This window comes from Ctenocephalides felis, unplaced genomic scaffold, assembly GCF_003426905.1.
Source record: "Ctenocephalides felis isolate EL2017-DRISC unplaced genomic scaffold, ASM342690v1 CF-g0.4_SCAFFOLD_03571, whole genome shotgun sequence".
NCBI lineage: Eukaryota > Metazoa > Arthropoda > Insecta > Siphonaptera > Pulicidae > Ctenocephalides > Ctenocephalides felis.
Genome location: NW_020539725.1, coordinates 52728166 through 52740114, shown reverse-complemented (window position 1 = coordinate 52740114; position 11949 = coordinate 52728166). Strand labels below are relative to the sequence as shown.

Below are 11949 nucleotides of genomic sequence, written 5' to 3'. Positions count from 1 at the left end.
CTTGATGTAGAGCTGGGACTGGTGAGACTAGTTTGTGCTCACCCATGTTTTTAACTATTACACCGTCACTATTAAGAAATTACTCTTTTACAATTTTGCGTTTAACATTGCCTTCAAATGAAATTCTCGCCATGAAGTGAATTCAAAATTATTATTTTTTCTTCTATTCTAACTTTTTTTCCCTTTTTATGTATTTTTTATATTATTTATTTATTTATTTTAGCCTAACGGCCTAGAAATACAACAATACTTTAAGCCACAATAATAACTTAAATCTCTCCTATCTCTTTTTATATAAGCTTACTAAGCTTATAGCTCTATAAGCTTTATATATTATTATAGAGCTTACAAAGCTTATCGTTTCTTGATTGCTATATAAAAATATTTTATGTATTTTTGCTCAAAATGGTTAAATTTAAATACTTCATTTTTCATATCGTGAAAATTGACCATCGCTGTTATAACATTTAAATGTCGAAATATTTATTATTTATTTATTCAATTTTAATATTTAGAATAAATATCAGTAATGTAGTATTTTCAATTTCCTGGATAAAGTGATTGCTACAAACAACCGTTTAAGGCTTTTTAATGCGTCAATAATATAAATAATAAGTTAATAAGAATAAAATTAGTACATTAAACATTTATACAAATGCATATATATATTATATATATATATATATATATATATATACCTATATTGTTGTCATGAACGCGACCTTTCACGGTCGTTGAATGGGTTTAAAGTAATTACCTGTAAAAAATGAAATTACAATTTATTTTCGCAATTAAACCTTAATGCTCTCCAAATTTCGCAATTTTCAAGACCGAACAATGTTAAAAGCGGATATATGTAGATTTAAACATTTACATAAATATTAAAATTTTATGATGATTCGATAATCATCTTGAAATAGAGTTATCTTATCATTGGAATGAACATCTCGTATTAAAACCCAAAGCAAGTCATGGGAAGAGCAAAGTCAAGCGCGAATTCAACTCGTGCACCAAGGATAGATTTTGGGCGCCAAGCACTTTTTGAATAATATATTCATAGGCATTCATTATAGAAAATATAATATTCTTCTATTACATGCTTCTACATACACACATATTGAACACATAAAAACATACACACATATTGAAAGCCATACCCACATTTGTTACCAAAGTTCTAATAGACTTGCGATCTTCATCAAGAAGAAGAGCAGATGGCACTATATAGGAGGGAAATATGGTTAAAGGCAAGAATTATAGCATTCTATATCCTCCTCCCATTAAGTAATGCCTAATGGCACTTTCCGTGGGGACAAGAGTCAAGAGATAAGCGTAAGTTTTAGTCGGTGTTATACTCAGGTGGTTTCAAGTCCAACATACCCAGACAAAAGACCTAGTGATATGCGTAAACGCATTTCCTTCGCTATACAAAACACACACACATACGTATATATGCATATAAAAAATAAATAAATTAAATATACAAACACATTTGTAGAAAAATTAAGATAAGATCAAAGATGCTTATGCATAAGATCCTTTGATAAAGAGTCTGAAATAATGAAATAGAATTAAAAATTGAGAACAAATCATGCGTTCCTAAAATTAATCTTTAATTTTGTTTGAAAGCCATCTGACGACAATTAACATTGTATTATTTTTTTTATTAATTAAATAAAATAATTATAAATTTGAGAGAAACTACAAAAAAAACAAACATAATTGTAAAAAAATGTAGGTAAGGTAGTAAGTTGTGCTCTTACTTAGACAAAAGACCTAGTCTAGGAAGCTCTATATCACTGCAAACCATTTTTTCCACAAAAAATGAAATAGAATTAAAAATTGATTTTTTTTATATAAATCAAGCATAGTTTCCAAAAGTAACCTTAATTTTTTTGTAAGCCATCAGGCGTTAATTAACTTTGTAAATTAAAAATGATTTAATTCTTTTTTTATTAAATCTCATAAATATATAGTAATCAAATAATAATAAATTTGACATAAACTAAGAAAAAACAAACATTAAATATACAAAAGTATTTGTAGAAAAATGAAGGTAAGTTCAAAGGTGCTTAAGGTCATAAGTTGTGATAATTAACCATTGATTAACATTGATTTAGTTATCAAATAAAACATTAATTGCGTAATGCAATTAAAATAAACAAATTATTATAAAAACTAAGTGGTAATGAATTTATTCCCATTAAACTCGAAATAAATTATAATAAACATAGAATTCAGGAGGCGCTTCTAATATCTTTGTCATTAGTGATAATTATTATTAGATTATGAATAACATTGATTAACTTTTTAAGTTTCAGCGTTTTTCTAAGATTCAACTTTTAAATATAATTTTTAGTTAATATTGATTTATAATCATAGTCTAATCAATATTGATTTATATATGGGGAATAAAAGATATTTGTTACTTCCTCAACGACTGGATTAGTTGATTTCAACCAGATTTGCGCAAACTTTATGCTAAAAATAATGAAATTTGCATTTAATTAATTTGATTTGAATGTTGTAGGAAATTAGTAGAAGATTTTTAATTTAAATAAATTTGTTGATTTCCTGTATCTTCTAAAAAATCTTGATACCTATTCTAATTTTAAGAAACGAGATAAAGTTATTTATAAATAAATATTTGTTTGTTTGTTTCATAGATGAAGAAACATAGAAACATGTTTTAGATATTCATTTGTAAATGAGAATTTACTTATATTTAATTTAAAATATTTATGTACTTTTATAATTTTTGACAGTTATTATAGAATTTTCATAATACTGATGACATATTTTGAATTTATTGCAGAAATGTCAAAGTTTAAAATGTGTGAAAAATTTAACTTATGCAGCTTCATAGAATTTTTGGAAAAAAGAAAGCAGTGTGCAAGTAAGTTCATTATTATTATTAATTTATTAACTTCCCGTAGGTAGTTATAGTAATAGCAAAAAATTGAAAATGAAATTTTTTATATATCTTCACGTTTCAAAAGTTTCTGAATATTTTGGCAAACCTTAAAAAAATGGATGTATATGTGTATGTATGTGTGTGTGTGTGTGTGCGAAATTTTCGTCGACGATTTCGGGAACACCAATCAACCGATTTGAATAATTCCAAAGCATTCGATTCGTATTGATAAGGACATTCTTATTGGCGAAGGCAAGTCTAGCCGTTTCGAAGATACGGAGCAAAAAGTGTATATATATATATATATATATATATATATATATATATCTATAACTTTGTCAAAAAAATAGATATTGAGATGAATTTTTTTATAAATAAAGGTTTTTAGCTTTCATAATATCAAAAAATCTCAAAATCGGAAAAAAATAAATAAAAACCAAACAACCCCCTTAAAGTGATAGATAGATAATTATGATGCATAGATATTTTCTTTAATTTTATGCATTTATACCCGGACGTCCAATCAGGGGATTGGCAATAGATTTCGACATTTTTAGGTACGACCAAAGATTTGCTGATGTTCAGGATGGAATGGGTGCAAATATTAAAAAAAAAAATTTTTTAATTTTATGGATTCCCTCTCTAAGAGTCTCTTATAAAATTCTAATTCAGAGCCCACGGGCTCGCCCGTAGGTAAGCGGTTAAGAGCGACGAGACCTGAATCAGAGATCCCGGGTTAGATATCCACTTCGAGCAGCCTGTTGTCAACGATTTTCACTTGGAAATATAGATAGCAATATGTTTCCAAGTAAAAATAGCCCTTGCCCGGCATTGCTGCACCAATAAAAAGTTAGCCCTATTAGATTAAATCTAATAACGAAAAATCATCAAATATGGATGGATTAACCATTGGGTTACCATCTAAAAAATACGAAGTAAGGAGAAGTTTTAGCCCAACAGCTAATAGGGCATAAGGTTCTGTTTGCTGTTAAAATATATAAATATGTGATAATAAAAAAAAAACAAAATCAGAGCCTCGATCCTTGTCCAATTCACTATGTTATCCGAGCCTTACCTGCAAAAAGCGGCATATCAGAAAAATCAGCTGTTCGCCAGCCAGCACCTTGCACAACCTCATGCACAATTATTCAAATATCTCCATCTCGTTCTGGCTTAAGCTTACCGCACTCATCTTTTATCTCCCTCGATCCTTTCAGTAGCCCAAGAGTTTGCTGGTGAAGAATAATTCAGTATCGTTCGAACTTTCGAACAGGTATCATGCTTACCTGTAGTGTTTATGCAGTTTTCTAGTGAAATTTTAAAATTTATTTTAATTGAATTAAAGTTGGTTTGATAATAGTTAATACAAGTGGTATTTTAATTTTTGTATTGAGGTATCATTTTGTTTAGTGACGGAATTAAAAAAAAACATTTGCATATATATATATATATATATATATATATATTAATTTAATTTAATTTAATTATTATCATTAAAATATTAACTATAAATATTTTTAAGATTATTTTTTTATATATGTTTCTAATTAAGCTATTGATATTAAAAATCTATATTCAGCTACATTATTTTATCTATAATACATCAAGTGTTCAAAAATATAAAAAATTGCGGTTTTTTAACGTTATTAAAAATTAATAAAAATATTTGTCAACCCTATTATCCATAAAATAATTAAAAAGTTGATAAACCTAAATAGTTTTTCATGTTCAATAAAATTACTTCATAAATTCAAAAACTACTTTTTAAATATTATTATTTAAATTTAAATTTCTTTATTAATTTTTGGTTCCATTTTTATAAATATTATGTCGTGATGTATCATTATTTTTGGGTAATTTAAAATATTCTTTTTCATTTGATTTTTTTGCTTCTATAATTTTGACTGTTTTTATCCAATTTTCACAACACAAATCTGAATCATATTTTAGCCCCAATTTAAAATATTTTTTCCGCAATTTTTTGTAATAATATAGAAATAAAATTTTAATTCAATTAATGAGATAAATTTTGTAATATATTTATATATACATATATATTAAATTTAACAATTAAAAAAAATAATTTTTAATTTTCATTAATGGTGATGCCATACAGTTAGTAAGTGTGACCAAAAATAAAGTGACAAACTATACAAAGGTTCACAAAATTTGGAAGCCTAAAAGGTGAGTAAAATTTTGATAAAATTATTTTTATTACATCTATGCTGAATATTCCAAAATAATAATAATTATTATTATTCTGAATTAATGTATTAATTTTTTCATTTTTATTACATTTCTTCAAAATGTCATAAAACCTAAATCAATAGACCAATAAAAAATGCACATTACTAGCTAAGCATTCAGTATAAAATAATTTCCAAATATCATTGAAACTAAATCAAACTATAAATACTGCAATAAAATGATTTCATTCCTAGGTAAGCATTTAGCATAAAATAATCTTAAGAAAAATCACATATATATTCCTGAAGTCTTGAATAGATTTTTACATTATATAAATTCATAAAATATTATATTCTATGACTCTTCCAACGGTTTTCAAAAGTCATCCAAAAAATTAAGGTAAAACATGATGTAATCGATCATAAATGTTTTATTGACCGATCAAATTAATTGTAATATTTTCAAAGTAATTAATTTATTATTTTATGTTCAAATGCAAACATTCTAAAACTGACATCAAGTACGTTGCAATTTAATAGTCCATCTTATAGAACATTTTCTATAAATAATGCAATGACACATTTACTATTACTTGCTATAAAGAAAAATTAAATTGTTTTCAATGCAACATACAAAACATTTCAGGTCACGAATTTTGTTTCGTATATATATTATCAAATTTATTTTTATTGCCAACCCAATATGGATTTGCTTAATTTTTATAATTTTATATTAATCATTTAAATTTTTGCATAGACAGGTATATCATAGATGGCAAAGTTTAAGTATGCATAAATTATGTAAATAATAACGATTAGTTATGAATATTTCAAATTTTGTGGTCAACAATTTCTCTCATGTTTTGCACTGAAAACTTGGCTTATGTTTTTTATAGAAAACTTATGCAAGTGAATTTTGAATCCATGTGCAGATAGAATAGGTATTTTGAATTTTATATTTAATTGCAAATTACCAAATATTTTTATTTGGTGATAATTTTTTTGCAATTTTGCAATTTTGGCTAATGTCAAGTCATTAAACAAATAGTTAAGTCAAGTCTTATCGGTGTAAGTTTCTCATTAAAAATCCGCTTTTAGAATGCACTAAAATATAAAATGCATTTATTAAACATATAAAATGTTTATTTGAATAAAAGCAATAAGCATTATTCAATCATTTTATTTTACAACTTGGATTTGAAGATTTTACTTTAGTATGGACGTGATTGATGATGCTTCTTCGTAAGATACATCTGAGAAGAATAACTAGAGATTTTATAAATATCAACTTTCAAGCAAATAAACACACACAGCTATATATATATATATATATATATATATATATATATAAACAATAGTTTTTAATTAATCGGATCTCTAGTCATAAAACAACATTTATTGATCAGAATAGTAAATAGTTCTTTTCGCACGTTTCTATTGTTTCATCACACTAGTGCAAATATGATATTTTTTGTTCTTCTAGGATGTATAGTAAAACTTGCCATATTTTTAAAATAAAATATTTGAATGAAAATTGTGATCTTGTTGTCAGTCTGTAAATTTCGTAAAAATGGTTTTCTTACTCTAAGTCGATTTATTAACATTTTGTTCGAAAAACTGTGGATTGTTGTTAAGATTTTGGGCTTTTTTCTTTAGTTAAAATTATGATATTTGATATTTTGTTCAAAATTAATTTAACAATAAACTGAGGATTGGTGCTAGGATTCTTTGCTTTTACAAACTCTGGAGTACCTATTTGAGTCAACTCACATTAACCAAAAAAAATTTCCATAATACTTCAAAAATATTTTTATTTGGTTAGCAGTAAATTAGTTAGAAGTTCATTGGATATTTATTTTCCTAGATATTTTAATTTCAACAATGAAAACAATCTTAATCTTTCACTAATCAATTTACGCATAATGTTCAGTAATTAAATTTTTATGTTTGTTTAATATCTTCACATATGAGAATAAACAATGTTGTTGAACATTGATGATTTCCTTATAGCATATGAGTATTTCTTCTCTTCGAATGCAAATGCAAAAATAATTTGCATAGATGTGCGAATAGTTTACTAGACTTGCCCAATTGTCAAAATTTGCATTTACACGAGCTCAAAAATAAATAATGTAATGACTAATGGTTAAAACATGCTGGAACGGCTGATTTTGATAACAAAATTTTGCAAGAAAAACTCGTTCATCGAGTCCAAATAAGTAAATAAATTTGCTTGGAAACAAATATAAAAATATAAAAATAACGCCACAAACAAAGCAAATTTATTATATAAACTAAAATATATTATATAAGGAATTATAATTAAGGTTTTTCTTGAATTCATGCAGAAAAATATGTTAATTAAGAAACTAAAACCAGATCGTTAAGAAACAATCATAAGTCCTTTGAAAACCATTGTAATTTTTTAAAAAGTTAGATAATTTCATTTTGTGAATCCCCTTCGCAAGAAAATATGTTCAGGCATGAAATAACTATAGGTCAAATTATAAATTGCTGAAATAATATTATTAGAATATTAATTTATAACATCTCATACCATCAACTATTTTAATTGCATATTATTTTTAATTTTTATTAAAAACAATACTTTCCATCATGTTGAAATTGTCATATGGTCTTATTGTTCATCAAAATCTCGTATTAAAAATTTCATAGTTTGCAACTTTTGTAATATTATATCTACTCCACAAAACTATTTGCCAGCATTTTTTTCAGTATATATTTGAAAATGTTTTTTTTAACATGCCTATCAATTTTTGTGTAATTATTAGAACAAGATCTTCGAAATGTTGCATGGATGCTGGAAAAATACAAGTTTTCATATTAGATTAGACAACATACTTATGAATAATGATTTTTATTATAGATATATTTTTTATTATATACAAGTTTTTATTATTAGTTTTGAATTCTTTGGAGATTTTTTATGAAATACTTAATAAAACTATCGAAATTCAGGATCTTATATTTACAATTGGAATACTATGTAGACCATACTACATTGTAGACCATCGTTTTTATCGTTGGTTTGTGAACGCTATTATGATTTTGGCTTTACATTTTTTATATATGTTTTTTTTATAAATTATTTTAACTAATCTATTGTTGTGGGCATGCTTGGGTCATAAAGTTTTAAGTTGGCCTGCTTGCGAAAGATTAAAATTTTCCTTTCATTAACACTTGCCAATGAAATACTTGCTCAATTTTTATATACACGTTAAAAATTAAAAAATCATATTGTAATTTTTAAAAAAATAATTGAATAAAAGAGTACACGTATAATGATATCTAATAGTTTATTAGTTCTAGAATATAGAATTATAATTGTAAGAACAAACAATTATCTGACTATGTTGAGTAAAACTTCCATCTAATTTTGTCGTTTTTCAAAAATTTGTCACCTGGTTCTTTTTAACCCATAGACGGGGTAAAAGGGGCAAACGGGTCCAATGTCTTATGTTAAATTTTAAATAGATTTAAAAAAATAATAGCTACATTATTCAACGATTGCAAAATATAATTTCATCTGTACATTTTTTACAGAGATGACATTATAGTTTATAGTTTATAGTTATATTTTTATAGTTTATATATATAACCTTGATCTGGTGTTTTGTCATAAATATGCATCAGCAGAGTTGCAATAACTATTTATTTAATTTAAGTATCTCTTGTAAAATTGTTTTTTACTTAATTTAATTCTTTATTAACTAATACATCATTTACTTTATCTTATTGACTAAATCTTTATCTGGAGGTGAAGTTCAGCTGGACATTTTTACCCCACTCACGTGTAAGCTTTTATAGAGGATACATCAAAAACTGTTGAATCTAATCAAAATTTAACAACAAAAAACAATTAAATAACGTTCATTTAAAAATTATATTAAGGTCTTGTAAACTAAACAATAGTGCTCACAACCAAAAAAAAACAACGAAAAAAATACTTTTGTTATGGATTTTCAAATATTGTCGTTTTTCTCACGATGGCAACATCAAGGTGCATCTTTTTCCCTCTACTTTCAAATATTGTTGTTAAAAAATTCGTAACTTTACTCGTTTTTGAGATGAGTGCCGCTCTACCCTATTTTCAAATAAAAACGTATCTGCTTTTAATTATTATTTTCCAGATTTGGGCTTAAATGAAAATTGCGTAACTGATATTTAAAAAATTTTTACTATCAGAAGAATCTCAAGATCTAAAAGCTTTAAATAAACTATCTCAATATTATAACATTTTTTCTTCAAGTTATTGTATTAGATAATACTAATGATAGGCTTAATATTGTATTAGAGTTGTATTTTACTGTAATCAATTCAATTAAGATAATTTATTTTCCGTAATTACTAAATTTAATCCTTTATCCCAAATATACATAAATATAAATATAAATATGCTTAGTAAAACATTTCGTTTTGTGTTTTTCCATATGAATTGTCAATCTACATAAATGTGTTTCTTCTGATAGTGATTTCATGTTGGTCCAGATAATTATTAAAACTTTTAAAAGTCATTATGAAAATTATCATACATACAGATCATTATCAAATTACATTTGAGAAAGAAATTGAGTTCCCGTAGTTAGCACGTGTACGAGCTGTGATATTTAAAAAAAATTGTTCAATAAATTTTTATCGTTATCATTGTCTATAAATTCTTGTCTAGATTTATCTTCTCGTGTTTTCATTGAGGAAGTATTAACATCATGTACAACAATAAATAAGGCGATAGCTGAAATTGTTTAATAAATAATTTAACTTCTATGTTTACAACAATACCTGTACAAACGCACAAACACCTGATGTGACTGTTAGCACGTAGGCCGCTAATTGATAATATCGAATTGGCGAATTTTAATTTATAAAGTTAGAACGTATAAAATGCCTAAGATTACAATCGAATACTATGCTATTAATGCCGTTTAATTGAAATTTACAAATAGCTCTGACTCTGTTTTTAGCTATAGTTAATTAATTCTATATTTTATACCGTGATAACACTGGATAGAAAATGCGATCGGATTAAAACGGTATTTTTATGCAATATGTTTCTGAACTGTTTTCTGTTCTATTTAGAAGAGTATGATAATGATGCATGATTATTATATTTTAATTATGAGAGTCAATCATTAGAAAAATTATCGGAAACACAATTGAAGTGGAGCTTTGGAAATGATAATGTAAACAGGTTAATTGTTTAAACTGCAAGTTGTTTACAAAACTTGTTTATTATTTTTTAAATATAATTTTATTTTTAATATGATATGTAGAAATTTTAATATATTTGAGTTGTCAGGTTTATGTACATGATATACATTATATCTTTGGGATTCATTTGGCATATCTCTATTTGGTATATTTCATTATTAGAATTTCGTAAATGGTGATGATTTTTAATTTAATATATCAACGCTGAGGAAGGGCTAATCTTACTAGGAAACATATTTCCATCTATATTTTCATGTAAAAATCGGCATAGGTCCTGCTTGATATCAAGCTGATGATTGAGGTGTGATTATATTTATTCAAAATATTTCTATCTATATTCAAATAACTTAAACAGTATTTATGGTTCATTTCTTTTTTGTGGACGTGTGTTTGATTTGGAGTATATAGTTTTGTACTTAAAAATTTGAATATTTTATGATTTTTTTACATAAATAATTTTACTTGTTGAGAGTAAAATTACAGAAAAAATTATCAATGTCAAAGATTTTGAAATTTACAGATATTAATGTAACCTAAGTTATTTTTTTCAATCTTTTCTCAGTAGTATTATGTTGAAATTCTCTGGCAAGTTTTATGAAATTGATGAATTTTTCAAATGTCTCAGATTTTTAATACCTTCCATATTTTTCCACTAAGAGCTCAATGAATTATTATCTAATGAATTAATTAATACAGAAATATTTTCTGCTATGTAATTAGAATTCTTCCACAATGTGCAACTTGGTATCAAAAAATGTTATAATATTGTGTCAATGTAGCAAAATATTATTATAGAAATTTGAGCGATAAATGATGATGATTTTAGTGAAAAAAATGCTTTGGTGCATTTTTACAAAATTATATCAAATTGCTATTGGAAACTAGTTGGTATTGGTATTTTGCATTGAGACAAGTTACATGAACTTCCCGATATGTGTAAATAATCTACTTAATCAATAATCTACTTAATAAATTAATATATGAGTGATTAAAAGTATTCAGAGTGGATTATTACACATCATTGAAAACGAACGACCACGTTAACTCGGAATATTTTAAAAGCAAATTTTCAAAAATCAACAATTTTTATAAAGAACCAGTTGGACTCAATTGGTTTAGTATTTTCATTAAGACCAAGTACTCTATAGTTATACCAAGTAAATCGTCTAATTTTAATTTTAACAAACTTCAAAAAAACTACTCTTTCTCAAACTTTGAATTTTTAAATTTAAACTACTTGTCGTAAGGCCGTAATATTTCAGTAAGATCTACAAGACCATGATATATATCGCCAAAAAAAGTTTCATAAAAATCGGCTCAGTTTTTAATTTGGTCTCATTGAATTCAGAATGGCTTGAAACGTCGAGAAAACACAAAATTAGCGAATCGGATTTTTTATGAGAACATTAACTTCCCCTTCGAGATAACCTCAAAGAGAATGGACAATCACTGGGTAGCCTTCAAGGATGAGGAATTACTTCACGATTGCTCTAGAGTCTAGATCACTAATTGTAAGGATAGTCTAAAAAAACGCCATACGCTCATAATAGAATATTTTTCTTAGGAGAGTTTGCTCTCTCACCAGAATTAATCTAGTCAATTCTCAGATGCCAAACTTTT

At 25.7% G+C, this 11949-nt stretch overlaps 1 pseudogene; it reads right to left on the bottom strand.

Annotated features, from left to right (window-relative positions):
* Window positions 1-709: 709 nt before the first annotated feature.
* Window positions 710-11949, bottom strand: part of LOC113386240 — a 13571-nt pseudogene continuing 2331 nt past the window's right edge.